This window comes from Tupaia chinensis, unplaced genomic scaffold, assembly GCF_000334495.1.
Source record: "Tupaia chinensis unplaced genomic scaffold, TupChi_1.0 Scaffold000360_1, whole genome shotgun sequence".
In the NCBI taxonomy this organism is placed as follows: Eukaryota; Metazoa; Chordata; class Mammalia; order Scandentia; family Tupaiidae; genus Tupaia; species Tupaia belangeri.
In genome coordinates this window covers 1,062,161-1,075,543 of record NW_006159856.1, presented here as the reverse complement: position 1 = coordinate 1,075,543, position 13,383 = coordinate 1,062,161, and the positions used below count along the sequence as shown (strand labels likewise).

General features: G+C 43.7%; 1 protein-coding gene across 6 annotated transcripts in view; it reads right to left on the bottom strand.

Moving 5' to 3' along the window:
- NSD2 (nuclear receptor binding SET domain protein 2) overlaps positions 1-13,383 on the bottom strand; it is a 150,871-nt gene that overhangs the window by 137,138 nt on the left and 350 nt on the right. For 4 of the 6 annotated variants that reach the window (XM_027773583.1, XM_014589500.2, XM_014589499.2 and 1 more), the window contains exons 2-3: positions 3,962-4,090; positions 3,717-3,821 (exon numbers count right to left, since the gene is read on the bottom strand). The gene's annotated coding sequence lies outside the window, so the exon portion shown is untranslated. Of the gene's footprint in view, positions 1-3,716; positions 3,822-3,961; positions 4,091-13,383 lie in introns of those variants that run through there. The other 2 variants (XM_014589501.2, XM_006152903.2) reach the window with 1 other exon arrangement.

Sequence of the window (13,383 nt, the reverse complement as noted above, 5' to 3'; positions counted from 1 at the left end):
TTTTTTTTTTAAAAGTATAGCAGATTTAAAATAGTCAACAATTCTTTATTACTTTGCCTACCAAGATATGAAGTCTATTTTCCACTCCCTTGAATTTGGCCTAAGCTTCTGGCTACTTTCACCAACAGAATATGGCAAAAGTGAAACCATGGCAATTCTCATCCTAGCCTTCTTTTTTTTTCCTTTAATTTTTGCCATAGGCTACATGAGCTCACCAGAGAAAGGGAAAGTGAATAGCCATGCCACAATCCCTTACCTCCTCTCAGGATTTCGGACATACATGCACATGCACTTGGCATGTTTTTCACACTGCCAGGTTCAGGACTCAAACAGGGGAGGTCAGCCATGTAGGATTCAGCACCTTAACCATCACACTACCTACTGGCCCTCACCCTAGTCTTTTGTTTGTTTGTTTGTTTTTTATTTTTTCAAATAATTAATTTTATTTATTATCATTGTTTTTAAATTTGCTATAGAGCATGTGTGCTCACCAGAGAGAGGCAGAAAGAGAAAAATGAGAAAGCAAGCCACCAGGTCCAGGACTCAAACCACAGTTAGCCATGTGGGAGTCCAGTGCCCCAACCATCATGCCATCTGTTGGCCCCCATCCTAGCCTTTTTTTTTTTTTTTTGGAGAGGTTTTCGCTATAGGGCACGTGCACTCACCAGAGAGACAGAGAGAGACATAGAGACAGAAAGCGAGAAATCACCCCCCAGGGGGGATGGTCACACCGCAATCCCTTCTCCTCCATTCTCCTCTCAGGATCTTGGGCACGCACGCACGCACACGCACCCAGCGTGAGTTTTAAGCCACCGGGTCCGGGACGCGAACCACGGTCGACTACGTGGGAGTCCAGCAACATAGCCATTACACTAACTGTTGGTTCCCAGTCCATCCTAGCCTTTTTAAAAGCACTGGAAGATTTTACTTCCTCCTTCATGGAGTCACCATGCTGCAAGGAAGCAGTCTCATTGGACAACCCATAAGGAAAAACAAAGCCATTGGCTAACAGTTCCTATTGAATTCCCAGAAAGTGCCAGTATTAACAATCCGGTCACATGAATGAAACAAGTTGATGCTACATCAATTTGACACCATGTCTAAATTACAAAACTGCAATCATATAAATGATATATTTTCAGCCACTAAGTTCTAGTATAGAAAACCAAACCACCACAATATTGGGAATGGTGAGAAGAAGTGGGGAAGTGAAACAGGAGACAAAGAAGTGAGGATGGGAAGGGAATACATGACACCAAATGTCCACCTTCCACAGAGAGAACTTAATATATAATACACAAAATTTGTAAGTTCTAAAGTCCACAAAATAAACAAGTTTCTGTTTGTTTGTTTATATTTAAGTAGAGATAAGTACCAGAAGATATAGCTGGAAGAACAAAGAGTCTGCCTTGGCAGAGCAGAGACAGAATGAAACAGAGTACTTAACCTTTGATTATGAGCAAACTGTCCTCAGTGTACATGTTCTAGCTTGATAAATGGAAATACAAGGGATCCTCAAAGAGTTCATAGAAAATATACAGTATAAAAACACTGGGGGCGGGGGGAACAGCAGGTGTCATGGTCATTAAGGCACTGGGCTCCCACATGGCCGACCATGGTTTGATTCCTGGACCTGGTGGTTTGAAAATCCTACCAGGCACGTGTGTATACGTGCCCAAAATCCCTGGAAGAGAATGGAGGAGAAAGAATTGCAGCATGGCCATCTTCTGGAGTTTGATTTCTCACTTTCCCCATCTGTCTGTCTGTCTCTCTCTCTCTCTCTCCAGCAAGCACTATGCTCTATGGCCAAAAAAAAAAAAAAACTTAAAAAAAAAAAAATACAGAACAGCAAGTGGCACAGTGGTTAAGGTGCTGGATCCAACATGGCCAACTTTGTGCATCAACTCCTAGACTAGGTGGCCTGATAATCACATGGGGCATGTGTGCACCCACATACAAAGTCCTGAGAGGAGAATATAGAAGGGACTGTGGCATGGCCATCCCCCCCGGGGGATGATTTCTCACTTCTCCTTTGTCTCTCTCTGATGAGTGCATAAGCCCCATGGCAAAAAATCTAGGGACCAGCAGACAGCATAATGGTTACATCACTGGACTCTCACATAATCGGCTGCTGTTTGAGCCTCAAACCCAGCAGCTTAAAACTCACACAGGGCACATGTGTAAGCATGTCCAAAATCCCAAGAGCAGAATGGAGGAGAAAAGATTGCCGCGTGACCATCCCTCCTCAGGGGGTGATTTCTCACGTTCGGTCTCTCTGTTTGTCCCTGGAAAGTGCATGAATCCTGTAGCAAAAATTCCTCTAATAAAAAATCTAAAAAATAAAACTGTCCTTAGATTTGAGTTTTTTGTTTGTTTGTTTGGTTTTTGCAATAGGGCAGAGACTGTGAGAGGGAAAGTGAGAAATCACCGGCGGGAGGGGGGAAGAGGGAGGAAAAGATGGCCATGCTGCAGTCTCTTCTCCATCCTCCTCTTGGAATTTTCAGAATGGACACAAACGTGCTCAGAGTGATTTTCAAGCCACCAGGTCCAGGACTGAACCACGTCAACCATGTGGGAGTCCAGTTACTTAACCACCATGCCACCTGCTGGCCCCCAATGCATAGATTTTGAAAAAACTTTTCACAGGGTCAGCAGGTGGTTAAGGGTGTTGCATTCACACATGGCAAACTGCAGTTTGAATCCCAGACCTGGTGGCTTGCTTTCTCACTTTCTCTCTTTCTCTGGTCAAATTAAAAAATGTTAATAAATACAGTTGAATAAAATAATTAAAAGAAAAACTTTTTGTGCCAAAATAAACTTTTACTTAAATTCTATTTTTCTTCCCCCCCCCTTTTGTCATAGGGCATGAACACTCACCAGAGACAAACAGAAACAGGGACAGACAGAAAGTGAGAAAGTATCTCCTAGGGATGTGGCCATGCTGCAATCCCTTCTCCTTCATTTTCCTCTTGAGAGTTGGAGCGTGCACACAGGCACACCCAGCACATCTTTCAAGCTACCAGATCTGGGATCCAAATTGCACAGTCGGCCATGTGGGATCCAGCCTAATACACCATGCCACTGGCTAGCCCCTTTAATTCTATTTTTCTACAAACTTTTTTAAGTCCTTTTGTATACCTAAACATTTCAGTTGGTGAGAGTATACTTATAAGTATCCTTCTACTTTTCTGTATTTTACCAATTTTTCATAAAATGTATATATATATATTTTTTTGGGGGGGGAGGTTTTTGCCATAGGCTGCGTGCATTCACCAGAAAGAGAGAGACAGAGAGACAGAAACCGAGAAATCACCCCCCAGGGGGGATGGCCATGCCGCAATCCCTTCTCCTCCATTCTCCTCTCGGGATCCTGGGCACGCACGCACACGTGCCCAGCGTGAGTTTAAGCCACCGGGTCCAGGACTCGAACCGCAGTTGACTACATGGCAGTCCAGCAACATAGCCATTACACTAACTGCTGGTCCCATAAAATATATCTTATGATTACAAAACTATTACTTTTTAGAGGTTTTTGTTGTTGTTTTTGGGGGGGGTTTTTGCCTTAGGGCACTGTGTGCTCTCCCGGGCAAGAGAGAGAGACACAGATACAATAAGAGGGGGAAAAGTGAGAAATTACCCCTCAGGGGATATGGCCACACTACAATCCCTTCTCCTCCATTCTCCTCCCGGAATCTTGGGCACATATGCACACACACCTGGCATGATTTTAAAGACTCCAACTCTAGGATGTGAACCTGTCAGCCACTTGGGAGAGTCCAGCGATGTAACCATGTAACAACCACTAAGCCATCTGCTGGTCCCTATGATTACAAAGTTATTAAAAATAATAATTAAGCTTTTTATTTTGCAATAATGTATCAAGAAATTGCACATACCTGAAAATAAGACATAGAACTTCCAACTAGGTTTATGCTACAACATTCCCGTGAGGGAAACTCACATTTAGAAAGAGGAGAGTGTTGTGAAAGAGCAAGGATCAGGGCAGCTCTGAGGAACCAGCTCCAAGATCTCTGGGTGACAGTAGGGAGTAGAAACAGTCGGTAGATACCAAGAGAAGCAATAACAGCTCCTATGAAACAAGGACGACCCACAAAGAAGGTACAGTTAAGAGCAGGGGACAGCTTGAGGAACCAGCAGCTCCCTCAAATTCCCAGTGTATGCCTTCACACTCTGGCATTATGCTCAGTCCCAAGAGGCCACCTAGGACTCCACCAAAGGCAGAACAAGGGGGCTAGCCAGTGGTGTGGTAGTCTCTACCAAACTAACACTCCAGCTCCCTTCTGCTCTCTGCTACAGCATCAATGACAAGGAAATCTTTCCTGGCACTGTCACAAATAACTTCCCTCCTAAATGTGCAGAGATCTTTTCTTTCATGATTTGTTTTTTGTTATGGGAAATTATGGATATATATACGGGTGGAGAGAAGGCCAGTTCTATGGCCTAGTGGTTAAGAGAGCTAGGTCACACAGGGCCAACCACATGGATTGAATCCTGGCCCTAGTGGCATGAATATGCTGGCACACGTGCCCAAAGTCCTGACAGGATGAGGAAATGGAGAAGGGATTGCAATGCGACCACACCTTATCAGGGGATACTTTCTCCCTCTCCCTCTGTCTCTCTCTGGCAAGTTCACATATCCTCTGGCAATTAAAAAAAAATTAATCCCTTGGAGCCACATGGTGGTACATTCATAAAATGTGATGCATTATGAGATTGACCCACATGGGGAAGGTTCTAGATTCACTTCCAGAGATCACTCCGAGCACATCCATCTGGGGCTAGACGAAGTTGGAATGGACTGAAACATCAGGACCCTATAGGAGGTGTTCTCTCTCTCTCTCTCACTCATGAAAAAAATAAGCTTAAAAATAACAGGCTGGTCTGGTTAAGGGAGCTGAAACCCTTATGGTCAAAACACAGTTCAGGTACTTGCCCCAGTGGCTTGAAAAAACACACTGAATATGCGTGGGTGCATGCCCAAAATCTTGACAGAGTAAAGAAAAGGAAATGGGATTGCAGCATGACCACACCTCATTCAGGGTGCTTTTTCCTCTCCTCCTCTCTGGAGGGTACACACGCCTTCTGGCAATTAAATAATAACAAATGTAGTCAATATTACAAACTCTAGTTGTCTCAAATATCATGAGGTCATGTCTCTAACTAACTAGACGCAAATAAGCCCCACATATTACAATTCGTTAATGTGCCTCCAATTTTTGTTATCCACAGCATCCCTTCTTGCTTTCCTTGAAGAGAATAGCTTATTGGTCTTATAGTTTCCCATGTTCTGAGTTTGCCAATGGCAACCCTGTGGTGCAGTTTAGCACATTCCTTTCCCCCTGTATTTCCTGTAAATTGATTGCTCAACACAGACACTTGGTCAGATGAAGGCTTGCTGTTTTTTGGCAAGACTATTTTACAGGTTTTTGAAAAATAAGATCTTTTGTCCACTGTCTCTCCCCTGTTTCACTCCCTGAGAGATCTATAAACTCCATGAGCTCAAAGACATGAGACTTGGTTTATCACTGGCTCTGCACTCATACTTATTTGCTGAGTGAATGAAAAAATGATGGGCTGAAGTATACTGTTATACTGACTGAAAATACAATGATCCACCCTTCCACCCATGTGTAGAAAATTGTATGTTAGGGCCAGCAGGTAATATGGTGGTTTATGGTGCTGGTCTTCCACATGGCTGGCCACAGTTCAAGTCCCAGACCTGGTGGTTTGAACATCACCAGGCACATGTGCACATTTTATGTGCTTAAAATCCCATGAGGAAAATGGAACAGAAGACACTGCAGTATGGCCATCCTCCCTGGGGAGCAATTTTTCACTTTCTCTCTCACTGCCTCTTCATGTTTCTCTCCAGTGAGTGCATATCTCCTATGGAGATATGGGAAAAACTTTTTTTTAAAAAAAGGAGGGGAAGGAAACAGCAGATGGCATATGTTGGTTACGTTGCTGGACTCCCACATAGTCGACCGTGGTTTAAGTTCCAGACCCAGCAGCTTAAAACTCACGCCAGGCACAAGTGCATGTATGCCAAAAGTCTTGAGTGGAGACTGGAGGAGAAGGGATTGTGGTGTAGCTATCCCTCCACAGGGTGATTTCTCACTTTCCATCTGTCTCTCTGGTGAGTGCACATACCCTACAGCAAGTCTCTCTACAAAAAAAGAGGGACCAGAAGTTAGTGTAATGGCTATGTCGCTGGACTCCCACGTAGTCAACCGCGGTTCGCGTCCCAGACCCCGTGGCTTAAACTCACGCCGGGCGTGTGTGCGTGCATGCTCAAGATCCCAAGAGGAGAATGGAGGAGAAGGGATTGCAGCGTGGCCATCACCCCTGGGGGGTGATTTCTCACTTTCTATCTCTATGTCTCTCTCTGTCTTTCTGGGGAGCGCACGCACCCTTATAGCAAAAAATAAAACAAAACTCTCAAAAAAAATTAAAAATAAGAAAAAAGTTATAGCCAGAGGTGGCATGGTAGTTAAGGTACCGGACTCCCAAATGATCTTCTGTGGTTCAAGTCCCAGGCCCAGCAGCTTAAGAAATCATGCTGGGTGTGTTTGTGTTCATGCCCTAAGTCTCAGGAAGAAAGTGGAGAAGAGGGGATTGTGACGAAGCCATCCCCCAAGGGAAGTAATTTCTCTTTCCTTCTTTTAAAAATAAAAAGTTTTAAAAATTCCCTGATGGGCCGGCCAGCAGGTGGCGTGGTGGTTAAGGTGCTAGACACTCCCACATGACCAACCATGGTTTGAGTCTCAGACCTGGTGGTTTGCTTTCTCACTTTCCTTCTCTCTGTGTATCTGTCTTTCTTTGGTCAAATTAAAATGATTAAATGAATAAATAAAATTAAAGGGACCAACAGTTAGCATAATGGCTATGTCACTAGACTCCCATGTAGTCAACCGTGATTAGAGTCCTGGAACCAGTGGCTTCAACTCACGCCAGGCATGTGTGAGTGCATGCCCAGGATCCCAAGAGGAGAATGGAGGAGAAGGGATTGCGGTATGGCCATCCTTCTGAGGGGTGATTTCTCACTTTCTGCTGCTCTTTGTCTTTCTGGCGAACGCATGTGCCCTACAGCAAAAACCTCTCAAAAAAAAAAAAAATTAAATAATTCTTCAAAAAAAATTTCCTGAAAGAACTGTAAGTATCCAGAGTATAAGAGGTCAAACCTCACAGTTCTAATTCCATAGCCTTGTAACTTTTAGCCAGTTACCCTTTTTTTTAAGAGGGATTTTATTTTATTTATTTATTTTTTTTTTGCTATGTGTCACATGTGCTCACTGGAGAGACAGAAAGACATAAAGTGAGAAATCACCACCACCCCCAAACGAGATGGCCATACTAGAATCTTTTCTCCATTCTCCTCTAGGTATTTTGGGCACACACAGGCACCTGGTGTGAGTTTTAAGTTGCCAGATCTGGGACTCGAACCGTGGTCTACTATGTGGAAGTCCAGCAATGTAACCATTACACCAACTACTGGTCCCCCAGTTACCCATCTTCAAGACTCAATTTCTTACTGTAAGGATTTAGTGAGATGATATACAGACAACTCACTGCTCAAAGTTGTACACAGAAAAGCTGTACACAGATGGCAACTGCTTCAAATCTTTTGGGGAGAAGCAATATAGAAGCCTCGTAGTCCTAACATATTTTAATAAAACATCTAAGAATTCACACTTTATTTTATCGCCAGAGGTCATGTGTGCTCATCAGAGAGAACAAAAACACACAAACACACATCCAATGGGGCATGGTCATGCTACAATCCCTTCTCCTCCACCTCTGCATCCCTGGGCACACACATGCACCCAGCATGCCCTCAAGCCTCTGGGACCAGTATTCAAACCTTAGTTGGTCATATGTCCTTGCTTAACAGGGTCAGGCTGGAATTAACACTGTTTTTTAAAGAATTATTTTATTTATTTTTTTTTTAATTTGCTATAGGGTATGTGCACTCACAAGAGAGAAAGTAAGAAAGTAAGCCACCAGATTAGACACTCAAACATGGTCAGCCATGCGGGAATTCAATATCTTAACTACCGCACCACCTGATGGCCCCAGAATTCACATTTTTATGAAATAAAAATCTTTATGAAAACAGAATACCCAAAGCCTATCTTCACTTGTTAAATGAGTGCCTTCCACACACATGGGCACTAAGGACAAGTCAGAGGACCTTCACTTTGAAAAATTCACAACCTGTAGAAGAGGACAGGGCAAGAGCTTGTGCAAGATGAACTGACTGAAGGCAGTAAAATTGGAGTCAGAGGGCCAGTTAATAAGAGTAGAGGTTAAGGTGGCTGGATCCCACGTGGACAACTGTATGGTTCAAATCCCAGATCCAGCAGCTTGAAAAACAAACTGGGCACATATCCATGCATGCCCAAAATCTCTAGAGGAAAATGAAGATGGGATTGCAGTGTGGTCATCTCCCCTAGGGGTGCTTTTTCACTGCCACCTCCTACCCCATCTCTGTCGACTCGTATACAAGCATACAAGTGCTATAGCAAAATTTTTTTTTAAAAAAAAAAGAGCTTCTAACCCAGTTGGATATTGATGCTCAGCAGGCTCAAGTCATGTAAGAGACCCAATTTGATTTCCAGCCCACCCTCAAAAAAAAAAAAATCTGGGCAGAGGCATGTATCTATAGTCTCAGCTATAATAAAGAGGTTGAGGCAGAAGGACTGAACATAGCAAGATCTTATCTAAAATAACACCATGTGTGCACGCACAAACACAAAATTGAGTTTCCAACTCTTTCAACAAAGACAACAGTTTTCTACACACTTATTAGGGTGGTCTCACTACTAGGGTTTTTAAGCTATAGCCCATCTTTCAGCTCAACAAACACTTCGCAATTTCTATCCTTGTATACTTTGTTGAAACCATTAATATTACAGAAATTAAGATGCTTTGAAAATTCATCCACGGCCATTTGTTTTTCAGAAGGCAGATTCAAGAACAAACTAATTTGGGACCAGCAGTTAGCATAATGGCTATGTTGCTGAACTCCCATGTAGCCGACCACAGTTAGAGTCCTGGACCAAGTGGCTTAAACTCAGGAGAGCGCATGCCCGTGCGTGCCCAAGATCCTGAGAGGAGAATGGAGAAAAAGGGATTGCGGCGTGGCCATCCCCCCTGGGGGTGATTTCTCGCTTTCTATCTCTGTCTCTGTCTTTCTAGTGAGCACATGTGCCCTATAGCAAAAAAAAATTATCAGGGACCAGCAGTTGGCATAATGGCTATGTCACTGGACTCACATGTAGTCAACCGCTACTTTCCATTTATCATTTAGTTAGCTATGCTATGCAAAGGAAATCGCCCTATTTGGCAGTCTTGGCTCAATTAAAGTAGAGTGACTAGCCCTTTCCATACTCAGCTTCTTCCCTAGAGGGTCCCTTTTCTGCTCCCAATTCCTGACTCACAAAAAAGAGGCAAATAGGCCAGGTGTTGGCATTAAAATAGTGTGTTAGTTTCCCCTAAACCATATATCCACTATTCAGTCTTTACTGAGTGCCTGCCATGAGAAGGTACCAAAAGAGCTGAGGCCATGACAGAGTCCTACTACTAAGAGCTCATCCACAGGAAAAAAGGTCACATGTGGCTGTTAAAGGGCTGTATACTATGCTCAGAAAGAGAATAAATGGTGATCCACACCCAACAAGGCCTCACAGAGGTCTGGAATCTGGAAAGGGTACCATATATTTTGCTCTCCTGTATTTGATAACAAGAATACGTTCACCACAGTCAGGCAAAAGAATTTCAGGAGACCAAGCTATGCCCATGAGCAATCCACAAAAAGAACCAAAACCTCTATATCAGAATATTTGAGCATAAAGCTTTACGTCTTCAATTCCTATTGATTAATTAAAGCTGTTATTGGGTCGCCAGGAAAGTCATGATGCATTTTTGCACAGAAAAACACATCATGACTTTCCAGATGACTTAATACTTTAGAAACACTGGGGACCAGCAAATGGCATAATGGTTATGCTGCAGGACTCCCATGCAGTCCACCATGGTTCAAGTCCTGGACCCGGAGGCTTAAAACTCACACCAGGCACATGTATGTGCGTACCCAAAATACCAAGAAGAGAAGGAACTGCAGCATGGCCATCCCCCCGGGGGGTGATTTCTCGCTTTCCATCTCTCTCTGGCAAAGCGCAGGCTCCCTGTACCAAAAAATGTCTAAAGAAGGAAAAGAAAGGTTATTTGCCCGGAATAAAAAGGACAGAGCAGAGAGGCTGGCAGGTGGCATGGTGGTTAAGGGTGCTGGACTCCCACATGGTTGACTGTGGTTCGAGTCCTGGCCCTGGTAGCTTGTTTTCTCCCTTTCCCCCCCCCCTCTCTTTCACTGTGTCCCTCTTTGGTCAAATTAAAATAAATAAAGTTAAATAATTTTTTAAAAAATGAAAGAGCAGGGACCAACAGTTGGCGTAATGGCTATGTCACTGGACTCCTAGGTAGCTGACCGTGGTTCAAGTCCTGGATCCAGTGGCTTAAAGTCATGCTGGGCACGTGTGTGTGCATGCCCAAGATCCTAAGAGGATAATGGAGGAGAAGGGATTGCAGTGTGGCCATCCCTCCTGGGGGGTGATTTCTCGCTTTCTGTCTCTTTCTGGCAAGCTCACGTGCCTATTACAAAACCTCTCAATAAAAAGAAATAAAGGACAGAGCAAAATAAATTTGGATTGTACACATCAGCAGTTTAGCACATCCATAATTTGTTTGTTCACAAATACCTACAATTGGAGGGACCAGCAATAAGCGTAATGGCTATGGCTATATCACTGGACTCCCATGTAGTTGACTACAGTTCAAGTCCCAGACCGAGTGGCTTAAACTCATGCCAGGCGCATTGCGTGCCAGGCCCAAAACCTGAGAGGAGAATGGAGGAGAAGGGATTGCGGCATGGCCATCCTCCCCGGGGGGTGATTTCTCACTTTCTGTCTCTGGTCTCTCTCTTTCTGGCGAGCGCACATACCCTAAAGCAAAAACTTCTCTCAAAAAAAAAAAAAATTACATTAAATTAAAAAAACTTACAATTCACATGACACATTTTTTTTAAGAGAGGGATTTTTGCTATAGGGGATGTGCACTGGTCAGAGAGACAGAAAGTGAAAAATAAAATCACCCCACCCCACCCCACCCCCGCTGGTAGGGGGTATAGCCATGCTGCAATCCCTTCTCCATTCTCCTCTGGGATTTTGGGCACGCACCAGTATGAGTTTTAAGTCACCAGGTCTGGGACTTGAACAACAGTTAACTAAATGGGAGTCCAGCAACGTAACTATTATGCCATCTGCTGATCCCTATACCACATATTTTATAACACTATTTTCTATCCTTTTACCTGTACTTCTTAGTTAAGTCTAATTCCACCTACTATTTTTTTTTAAGACAGGATTTCATTATAATCCTGCCTCAGTCTCCTGAAGTCACTGGTATCAGAGGCACATGCTACTATCTTTAGATTGGACCAGTAATCAAATCTGGGCGGAGGACAGAATCTTAGCAGCACACACCAATGCAGCTGGGCTTTCACCTACTTTTACATGTTTTACACTGTAAAAAAGGAAGAAACTAATGAGCTCACATTCTACCATGCGAGTAAGCCTTCTAAAGTTTGACCACTTACAGAAGTGGAAAGACAGACCCACCACTCTTCCTCAAGGTCTAATTCCTGATTTCCTCTGCAATTCCGACTTACTTTTCATTTGATTCCTAACTTTTCAGCAGGCCCTGTATAAATTGATTACATAAAAACAATAAACAGGTGGGGGCCAACAGGTGGCGTAGTAGTTAAGGCACTAGATCCCAATTGACTAACTCTGTGGTTGGAGTCCTGGACCTAGTGGCTTGAAAAACACCCTGGGCAAGTGTTTCAGCATGGCCAAAATCCTGAGAGGAAAATGGAAAAGGGATTGCTGCGTGGCCATCACCCAAGGAGTGATTTATCACTTTTCCTCTATGGCTCTCCAGTGAGCACACAGGCCTATAGCAAAAAAATCTAAAAATAAACAAACCTAGTAGCCACAATTACAGCCTGTTTATCTTTTTGTTTTGCTCTATGAATCACACAAATTTCAAGTAACATTAATTTTTGTCTTACATATGAATATACATGTGCAATCAAAAGGGTACCTTGTCCCACCACTCTTCAAAATTCATAAACTTAAATATCAAAAGTTTAAAAAAGGAATATTCATCATTGGAATCTAGAGCCAGACTATTGGTAGTAATGCAGGAAGAAGTGTGGATTTCTGTACTGACTAGATTGGAATTCTTCACATAAAACTTACACAAGCTAACAACCATGTATATAATAAGTTCTCACTCTACTAACCATCAGCCCAAACTGTAAACTGCTGGGTGGCTGAGAAAATGGAAGGAAAGAAAAGGAAATGACTCAAAGTAGTCGTGCTTAAGGCATGAGTCCTCTTCACTTACAGTCGGCAGTTTAGAGTTGAACTATCATGAGTTGTGGGAAATAAGAGCACACGCAAAGTACACAGGAAAGGACTGTACTCACAGGACTTGTTTCATGTTATTGTTTGGAGTTGTGTTTTTTTAATGTTGCTCTCATCACAGTAAGATATGTAACTAGGACATTTAAAACATTTGGGAAAGTAAAAAAATCTAGTCCCAAATTCATAAATGGGGTGGCTCCAAGCTTATTCTTCATGTTGATAATCTTATCAAAAATACCTAAAATAGAATCAGTATAATATCTATGTGATCTTAATATTTAACTCATTTGAGAGTTAAGGCCTGGGAGAGCTGGCAGTACTGAAGAACTTTACACATCAATTATCTACCTACAAATGACCAAAGTCAGAACATCGGTTTGATAATAAGTTTCAACTTGAGTGTCAAACCCCGTCCTGGGCACATGGAGAAGAGACTGGGGCTGAAATGGGTTCTCATCAATTTTCTTTTTGTAAGAACTCAAAACCAGCATTTTTTTAAATGCTGAGATTTTAAACCACCATTCGTGAGTGGGACTAAACCAGCCATTCAGTTGCCAGGGTCCGTGCACTTCTACATGTCCTAGTGTCCCACGGCTTCAAGGACTACCGGTCTCTATCCTGGGGGTGAGGGGAACATCCTCTGCGGAGGGCGCGGCGCGCGCCGACAGCCCACCGGGCGGGGTCTCTTCACCCAGCCCACCCGCGCCTCCACCTGCCAAGGCCCAGACCGCGGCCAGACTCTCCTGGAGGGCGCCCACGCTGACCAACGGCCTAGCGCTGCGAGTGTCAACGCCGGACACCTTCTGCGAACAAAAAGCGCCCCCATCAGCCCGACCCCTGCCCCCGGGGCCAGCTCCGAGACCCTGGCCCGCCCCTC